The following is a 7,969-nucleotide window of genomic DNA, read 5'->3' on the forward strand; positions in this document are numbered from 1 at the left end:
ATACTCTGACTACACGCTGCGTAAAGAAGTGCTTCCTTAAATCCAGCTTGAAATGTTCTCCCGCTAATTTCCACCTATGGCCACGAGTTCGTGTATTTAAACTAATGCTGAAGTAACTATTTGGTTGAACAGCATCCAAACCTGTTAGAATCTTATATACCTAGATCATGTCCCCCCTCAATCTCCTTTGCTTGAGACTGAACAGATTTAGCTCAAGTAACCGTTCCTCGTATGACATTCCTCTAAGACCAGGAATCATTTTTGTAGCCCTACGCTGCACCTTTTCTAAGGCCACAATGTCCTTTTTAAGATATGGTGACCAAACCTGCACACAATATTCTAGGTGAGGTCTCACCAAGGAATTGTATAATCTTAGCATTACCTCCCTTGACTTAAACTCCACACACCTGGAGATATACCCCAACATCCTATTGGCCTTTTTTATTGCTTCCCCACACTGGCGAGAATGGGACATGGAAGCATCAACATACACACCAAGGTCTTTCTCATGATCAGCTACCTTTATTTCAGTGACACCCATGAAATACCTGTACTTTATATTTCTGCTCCCTAGATGGAGTACCTTACATTTATCGACGTTAAATTTCATCTGCCAGGTATCGGCCCAGTCACTAATTAAATCAAGATCCCGCTGTAGCTGCTGAGCCACTAATTCAGTATCTGCTACACCACCCACCTTGGTGTCATCTGCAAATTTCACCAGTTTACTGTATATATTGGTATCCATATCATTTATGTAAATTAGGAACAATAGTGGTCCTAAAATCGAACCCTGCGGTACCCCACTATGAACGCAAGCCCACTGTGACATTGTGCCTCTTATAACTACTCGCTGTTTCCTATCTGTTAACCAGTTATCAATCCAGGTCGCTACGGTACCTAAAATACCTGTCACTTTGAGTTTAAGTAGGAGCCTCTTGTGGGGGACAACATCAAAAGCCTTTTGGAAATCTAAGTAGATGACAAGTAGTCAGCACCCTGCACTTCTTAGTATTTAGAAGTTATGTTTTTCATTGGGTCGAACTTGCTATATCTTGACGTTAAAATTTAGAAAGCTATGTGATTTAAAAGTACTTTTTTCACTTTAATATGACATTATTTTATTAATGCTATATTATTCGTTAAACTTTTGTTTTAGTAGTGTGTGAGATCACAATCACCAGTTACAGCTACTCTTTGCTGAAACAGACATTAGACTAATTATGTCTGGATAACTGAGTACATACTGTATTGTGCATTTTTTCCCAGTGGCGAGTCTCCAAAGTTAGCCAGACTTCTGCATCAAGCTGCAAGGATATTAATGAGACAGTCTGAAAATTCAGACATAGTTGTAGCAGAAGCGACATCACTGGTGTCAAATCAAACACCTGGGGTGTCAACCTCAGCCAGTCTTTCTGCACTTGTTGCACATTCTGAATTTAACACATCTAGACAGGACCAGATTGAAAGAAATCTAGTCCAGCTGTTCCAGTTGTATGACCGTTTTAAGAGGACAAAGGGACCCATACCAAAGGGTGAAATAGAGAGCAAGTATAACAACAGAGTCATGGACACATGACTTCTTCTGTTTTGCGGAAAAAGATGTCCATCCTTTGCCAGAAGAACATAGTCATTTACAGAACTGTGGCCTAGGTAGGAAGCGAATAACATTCCCAGATAAAAATGGCAATTACAAAGACCTCTGAGATGTCCTGTATGCAGCTTATCCACCACTTAATACTTCTGGAGGATTTCAAATTTTGGCATGTTTTAGATCAATATATTTGGAACCTCTGCCAATACCACCCAATGGATATAGCGTGAAATACCTTAGAACAGAGAGTGGTTTGAATCAGGCAGTCGACTATATCCGTCCACTCCGTCCAAGTTAGCATAAGCACAGATGGATTGTGTAAGCTTAATGAGGTTAGTCACAAAAAATCTTGCCTTTTTTGTACACTTGTAAATGTTTCATGAAAGCATCTCACTTCTCCTACGAAATATCTTCAATTTCTTTAAACTACTACAAATAATTACTAAATAGAGTTATGTTCAGAGATTTACATATGTCTTGTTTGTATTATGCTGTGTTTAACTGTTATGCTTTCTACCTTAAGGGCCAAGCATTGGTGCTGGAAAAATGTCAGACCTGTAGAAATTATATTCCCATGCAGTCTCTAGTTCAGCATGTTGAACAGTGCTCAAGGTAAAATACATGATTTAGACTTTTTTTGTCTTGCATCACCTGAGACATTATTTCAATGTGTGTTAAATGGACTTTAAAACTCGCTGAGCATTTGTTAAAGTATTTAGATGTATGCTGAGTGATTTTAATGTATCATTTAAATGAAAATGTCTTTATATTCTTCTTGTAAAGCAAAACCAACAGCCAGATACCAGATGCCAGGCAGAGGAAGCACCTTGTACTTCACAATCACTAGCTAACATCCAAGCTGATATCACCCCGCAGATTTTAACTTCCACTGTTATAGACACAGAAAGTCCATCTGTTTGTACATACAGGTATGATTAATGTAAATGAGGTCTCAGAAAGATAGAAAATGTAAGAACAACCTCAAATGAGCAAATTTTTTCAGGGACTATTTGGACCTTGTTTGCTCTGATGTGAGTGAGTCAGAGGATGAACAAATCAGTCGAGCTATAGAAGAGTCATTGATAGAAATGTCAAGTGAGTTTAATGTTCAAATGTCGCAATTTTGTTATGTAGTGTTTTTTTATGTTTGGTTGTGTGACTGTCTTTTCAGGCTGCAGGATGTCTTGCAGATGCTGCAAAAGAAATATTGATAAGGATGAAGCTCTTCGCTTCAACATCAACCGGAAGAACATTTAGGATGGTGCTGTCCGCACAATGAGGAGACCAAATTTCTCTGCCAGAAAGAGAATTGATGCCAAATTCACTTATGAGGGAAATTCTGTAGAAGCAGTTTATATGGGTGGCCCAATGAGGGAGTTCTTCAGACTTGCATTTCAACATATAAGGCAGAGCCCAGTGTTCACAGGTTCTGACTACCAGCGAGTTTTGGAGTGCCATATATGTGTGTAAGTGTTGCAGAGGGAAACCATCAAACATTTCATATATATGTCAGGCTTTGGTTACTGTTGAGAATGTAATTGCATGATTTCTCATCTTTCTCTGGTAGCTTTAAAAGAAAACAGCTACTTTTATGCAGGAGAGTTGATTGCAATGGGCATAGTTCAAGGAGGACCATCCCCACGTTTCTTTGCTCCAGTCTTGTATCAAGCCATAGTGTCAGGTGCAGAAAGTGCAGACATTGAGGACATTCATGATCATGAATTAAAAAGCTTGCTGTCAGAGGTAGGGGAAGAACGTGAATAATTGCATTTCAGACTGCTGTACAATTTTAAAATGGTGTTTATAGCAATGTTTACGTATTCTTTAGTACGTTTTGTCAGTTCTCTTTATGCTCATGTGCATTTGAAAAGCTTGATATTAATGTTTGCATGAACAAATAATTCACTGTAAAAATAAATGTTTTCAATCCAGTGTCAAGTTGTGGCTTCAGAGTTTAAGAAAAACCTGAACAAAGCTGTTGAAAGATGTGAGACCCACCTGATGCTGGCTGGATGTCTGCGAAGCATCTCTGTCAGTAATAAAAATGAAGTGGTGCAAGACGTCATTAATTGGTTTGTCCTTCAGGATAAGGAAACACTTTGAAAGGCATGTTCCTCATCATGTATTATCCATGTTCAAAGTTTATAGGGCATTCAAAATTAGTGGATGTTTTTTTTCTCTTTTGATCAATGTATCAAAATTTTTTATAGGTTCCAGGATGGGCTTCGTAGCTGTGGACTACTGGATGCTATCCAGAGCCATCCAGGCGTATTCAGAACGGTATTTACAAAGATCAACGAAAAGCTTACAGCTGAGAGTATTGAACAGCAGTTTACAGAACAAAGGTCTGAGCGAGGGAGCGACAAATACAAAATCGAAAATGAAGCTATCTCTTGGATGCTAAGAGAAGGTATTCCTCAACCACAATTAGAACCAAACTTAAAAGGATGTGGAATTCTAAAGAATGATGGTTCTTCCTAATATCAGCACTACATATATTTAAGTAAAATTCAGCCTTATTTACTTTATACATGGAACCTGGCAAAAGCAGCCAGCCATTACTGACACATGAGAAATTATAGATAGAACATTTTTCTTCTAAAATGTATAGTAATTTGTATCAAAATTGTAACTAATTAAAAATTAACTGACTAAGTATATATGACTATACTATACGCTACATAGTGCAGGACAGTTACACTTATTTTTGCATTGTTCATTGATTTTGCATATGCTTCATACAGGTTGATAGAACTGTTTGTTGTTACATTATTTTTACACTACAGAGACTTAAACTGTGCCTTATTGGCTCTTAAACTCAGAATCTCTCGAGTCCCCTTTAGGAACAGGCTGGGTCATATGATTTGACATGTTACACACTGGATAACTGTAACAGGTTTTCTCCTATATATCCCATACATGGGGATGGCACAGTGGTGCAGTGGTTAGCACTGTTGTCTCACAACTCTGGGACCATCCAACCATCCATCTTCTGAAACTGCTTCTCCTGTTCAGGGCCGCAGGGGCTTCTCCTGTTCAGGGCCGCATTTAAACCCAAATCCCAGAGGTGTGAGGCGAAAGCGCTAACCACTGCATCACCGTGCCACCCGCCTCTGGGAACATACTGCGGTTAATTGGAGTTAACAAGTTGACCATGAGTGTGAATGGTGCACACAGGCAGGCATGTAAGTAGGCAGGCATGTAAGTAGGCAGGCAGACAGGCAAGCGCGCGCGAACACAGACAGGCAAGTATGCACACATGCATAAAGGCACTCCTCCAAACAGTCAAGCACACACGCACACAGGCAGGCACACACACACATAGGCACGCACAAATGTACGCACACAGGCACGCACGCAGACACACACACACATAGGCAGGCACAGACACAGGTAGGCTCACAGGCACTCAGAGGCACCCATGCATGCAAGGACACACAGAGACACAGGTGCATACAAGCACACAGGAATGCACGGACACAGGCACGCAAGCACAGGCATGCACAGAGGCATGCACACACACAGACATATACACACAGGCAGGCACACACACGGACACACACAGGCGCGCAGACATGTAGGTACTTACACAGGAATGCACGCACCCACACAAGCACGCATGCACTCACACAGGCAGACATGTACACAGGCACGCAGACAGGTAGGTACTTACACAGGCATGCACACATGCAGGCACGCATGCACGCACAAAACTCCTCGTCCTTAACCCAGGACTTCCAAACATAAGCAAAACACAGTTACAATATTAGTTGTAATTATTAGCATTAGTAAGATTCCCCTTACATTGCATAATAGGTAAGAAATAAATGGATGTAGGGGCGGCATGGTGGTGCAGTGGTTAGCACTGTTGCCTCACACCTCTGGGACCCAGGTTCGAGTCTTCGCCTGGGTCACATGTGTGTGGAGTTTGCATGTTCTCCCCATGTCATCGTGGGGTTTCCTCCGGGTACTCCGGTTTCCCCCCACAGTCCAAAAACATGCTGAGGCTAATTGGAGTCGCTAAATTGCCCATAGGTGTGCCTGTGTGAGTGAATGGTGTGTGAGTGTGCCCTGCGATGGGCTGGCCCCCCATCCTGGGTTGTTCCCAGCCTCGTGCCCATTGCTTCCGGGATAGGCTCCGGACCCCCCGCGACCCGATAGGATAAGCGGTTTGGAAAATGGATGGATGGATAAATGGATGTAGAGAAGAAACATGTTTACAATTCAAAGTATATTAGAGATGCTGTAAGTATGTATGTGAAGGGTTCAATGGGGCTAATCCCACAATGATTAAAAACAATTTGACAAATTCAAATAACAGGCTGAGAAGGATGTTCAGCTTCAGCCACCGGCTCTCGTTTTTGACAGTGGGGTGTAATTTTGCCGGTTCTTTCCTTTCTTCTGTTTCCCATACGTTGTTTGCAGAGGCCCCTTCACCACATCGCCATGTGATGTGGACACCTTCACACTGCCTGCTTCTAGATCATTTATGTTGAGGTGTTCCACTTTAGTTTCAGCAATGTGTAAATTAACATCATTCAGCTGGAATTCATCGTCTACAACTTCTAATAATAATAATAATAATCAATACTTTATTAATCCCTGTGGGGATATTGCGTTTTTTGTGTCTCCCTCAACATGCCCTTTGTGGAGTAAGTTGTCTGTGAAGGGCAGCTACCTGTTGGGGCGTCTAGGGAGCTGGGGGGAATTAAGGGCCTTGCTCGAGGACCCGCAGACGTGCTGAGGCTGGGTTTGAACCGGTGACCTTCCGATTACAGGCACAAGGACTTGGTCTATGTATTGACCCCTGCCCCCCAACTGTGTATGAGTAGCATTTATGGTGTTTCTTGAATGTGAGCTAGTACATAAACCAGCTAGTACCCACCCTTGCAAAAATACTCTAGAGTTCCGTCATACACATTCTTTTATTTTCTTGCATTGTCCGTTTTTGTTCATAGTCTGTAATTTTCCGAATAACGGCAATTTCAGATAACTACTGGAACTATGAATTCCGGAGGGGAGAATATATTCATGCAAGTTCCATTACATGCTATAGATATATTGATCTGATACCTTTCTTTATCAGACTGTTACTGTACCACTGTTAAAAACCACAGATATTTTATTCTGATTGTATGCATTTCCTTATTAGGGCACATTAGTTAGTTCTTTTAAAAAATCAGTTTATTCTGACATCGTAAATTTCCTGATCAGAGTTTACCCTCTTTAAAATGACAGGGTTACACTTGTGCCATTTAATTTCCGTAATCTGTGGCAGTCAGTGACAATGACTTATTTACTACCAAACAGCACTGAGATTGAGTAGAGTGAGGGGCTTAGGGCGTATTACGGAAGAATAAAAGCTGAGTCCTGTATCCAGGCGAGATGCGTAGCTGACAGGCTGATGAACGTTTCAAACTCTTACCTCCACCGTACTGACAGGAACGGCGAGCAGCTGTGGCGTCATGGCATCAAACTTCTGTTTCTCCAGGCAAGAAAACAACCAAGACCAGCCTTAATAATCTAAACACTTTGAAGACTGATATAAATGGTAAATATGAGGCGTGAATACCATCCAACACTACCAGTTACTCAGTGAATACTCAGTCATGCAGAAATATAATCTAAAGTTATAATTATGGGGACATGTGGCCATCCACTGCAGGTGACAATGTCCTAAACTCTTTCATACTTAAAGAACGCTTACAGTTATTACTTTGTAAGGATGCATAGAACTCCAGTTCAGTATATTTATGGAATATATACAGCAGCAACTACTTTATGGTCATTTATTAAGTAACAGACTTATTTTCTACCTGCGGGATCTTATAATTATGCTGAAATAAAAATGTAACTTACAGCGTAAAAACATGGAATCCAGTCCAAAATTTATTTAGTTTGACATGTGATCAAAATTCAGAGTAAACTAATACATGATAGCATGCATGCAAAAGATCAAGGGCAGAACAGGGGCTGTGAACCCAGTCTGCATTAAAATGGAATTAACCATCTCTCTCAATATAAAATCGGGATAATTATTCTCTTCAGAGGCATCCATAGAATAGTGTATCCATCCCCTCACTCCTGTGTATAGAGGCATATCCTAAGGCTCCGGCAACAAATTTCAGCTCAACAACAGCATCAATAATTTTACAGCTAGTTTTAAAACTTGCTTTAACATACAGTGATTGCAGAAAATGATAAACAAATTAGGTAATATTAATTAAATCATTAAAATGTGCAGAAAAGGTTTTGAAGTTTACATCACGATAAATGAGAACTACACGTGATTACTAATTACTGTTAACTAATTTGCTGTCTGGACTTTTTACAGTGAGGGGGGAAAAGTCATTATATGTCAGGATGCCAGTCAGT

The sequence above is a fragment of the Brienomyrus brachyistius genome, chromosome 20 (genome assembly GCF_023856365.1).
Source record: "Brienomyrus brachyistius isolate T26 chromosome 20, BBRACH_0.4, whole genome shotgun sequence".
Lineage (NCBI taxonomy): Eukaryota > Metazoa > Chordata > Actinopteri > Osteoglossiformes > Mormyridae > Brienomyrus > Brienomyrus brachyistius.